The sequence below is a fragment of the Asparagus officinalis genome, chromosome 7 (genome assembly GCF_001876935.1).
Source record: "Asparagus officinalis chromosome 7, Aspof.V1, whole genome shotgun sequence".
NCBI classification, from domain to species: domain Eukaryota; kingdom Viridiplantae; phylum Streptophyta; class Magnoliopsida; order Asparagales; family Asparagaceae; genus Asparagus; species Asparagus officinalis.
This window is the reverse complement of record NC_033800.1, coordinates 111,038,978-111,041,279: the sequence shown is the minus strand read 5'-3', so window position 1 is coordinate 111,041,279 and position 2,302 is coordinate 111,038,978.

Sequence of the window (2,302 nt, the reverse complement as noted above, 5' to 3'; positions counted from 1 at the left end):
CGTCGCAGCCGCGGATCTCAATCCCGGTCGTGGAGGAGGTCGAATACGAGTTCGATCAGCAGAAGTTCGAGGAGTACTTGTCGTCCTCATCCGGATCAACCTCCCCCCGCAAGTCCAAGAAACTCTCCTCCAGGAGAAAAACTCGTTGGTTTGAAGACGTTGAAAACACCAACGAAGATCTCACCCTGCTGGATGCCAAAGCCACATCGGGTGAGATTCCTCTAAATCCCAACCAGGTCGGAGCTGCTCTGGCCAACCCTTCTGCCGCAGAGGGCGTGGTGACTCTCTCGAAGAGAGCCCGCCAAAGGCAACGTCAACGCCTTGCGAAACAATTCGCAAAGGCCATGGAGTCAGTTGATGGGATCCGCTACAACGCGGATCTGAAGAACAAGAGAGGCAAACAGCCTCAACAACTGAAGAATGGCAACTCCTCCAAGCCGCCAACGAATGAATGGGTCCGGGTCAAACGGAACCGTTCAACACTTGAAGAGAGGATTCACAAACGCTGCGCGTTACTCGCACAAGCAAAGATTCTTGTGCAGGAGGCCAAGAAATTGGAGGAAGGAAGAGTGGCCAAAAAACCATCACCAACCCGCCAAGTATGGAGGCCGAAGCAGCCTCCAACCAAAGTTCAACCACCGGCGAATCAACCCAAGCCACCGATGATTCCAGTAATCACTCCGGGAGATCACGCAGAATCATCCCGAAAGAAGAAGCTTTTGGAGCGCCTCGGTCCACTTCCCGATGAGCGAGGCAAGGCTCCAGTTCAAGAGCGTTTGGGCCCAAAGAAGAAGCCCCGGACGATTCAACATGCTGGGGATCGCCGCAACCCTCAACATGACAAAGAAATCATGGCACCCAAGCACACTACTTTGCGCATTAAAGTTTAGGAGCCCGCTGACAATTCACGCCCAAAAAGGCATGTTTCTAGGCGCGTGACTCTTGAAAACCCAAAGAAGGCAGTTCACCCTCAGAAGGAAACATTATCATCTGATGACGATGATGTTATACCTGAGAAATCGTGCCAACACACGGTAGGTTGGTCCGATTTTCAAACGGAGGAGCTGTACTATCGTGCTGGGGGTACGAGCAAAGTCAGAAAGAGAAGTCCTCGAAGGCTAGAAACTCAGTGCCCTTGTTCAAAGCTCATTCGGGCGGTACTGTCTGAGTGTAACTGCATCAAGGCAGTCCCCGAGAGAGTTTCGGTGTTCGAAAGACTTAGTACCGAAACGCCAAAACCAAGGCCTAGGCGTTTCCGACGAAGTAGAAGGACAGTCGAAGACGGAGAATTTCCGAGGGTCACCACCAATATGACCAACAAAAGGGCATCGACACGGGATAATCCCGAGTCAATTCCGCCAGTACCTCGGTATCTAACTCGTCTGTAGTCTGGAGCCATTACACGAGGAACTTATGGTTGTAGGCATATAAAATTGCTTATAGGTCCCTTAGCATAGCTCGGCACAAACCGACAAACCAACGAGGCAACGAGATTGACTAATCGCACGCAAGCAACGGAATACGTCCATTCGCGTGCGGGATCAAGCCAAGTGTTCGAAGAGTCAACGAGTCATCCAACCAAGGGGATACTCGGACGAATCACGATCGAATCAAGATCGATTTCGGACTCGAACTCAGAAGTAGATTTACTGCTTAATCGGGATCCGGATTTACTGTCAAATCAGATCAACGAATCAAGTCTGGATAAATCAACCACAAAATCGAATCCGAACGTATCAACCGCAGAACCGGAAAACGGGCACAAAGAGGCAAAAGTGACGCTTGGCTATAAATAGGAGAGGGGGTTGTTCATTTTGAAGGGTTGGAAATTTTGGAGAGAGGCGAAGCCCTGCTGGATTGGAGACTCGGAACTTAAAAAAGATTGAAACTTTGGGACTTCGGGGACTCACTCCTTCAGATCTGGTGCTCGGCGATCATCAACGTCAAATAAGGCAGGTGTTCGAGAGGATCGGATCTCAGATCTACGCAGGCATACTCCGGATCTAAGCTTGGTCTTAGATCCCGAGGTTTGGACGATTGTTTCCTTGGTGAATCAATCCTCCCCGGCTATTATTTCCTTGGTGAAATAATACCCGTTGTACTGCGTAGATCCGACCGGATCTAGATCGCGCGGTGGTCCACGGCAAACAACCCCGGCGCAGGCAAAGAACCCACAAAGCGAGCGACCGCAAAACAGGAGCTCGTGATTTGTTCACAAAAGGAAAGTTGTAATTTTTCTTATTTTTCTTTGATTTAATTGTAACCGGATCTAAAAAGGACCGGATCTTTTGTAACCCAAGAT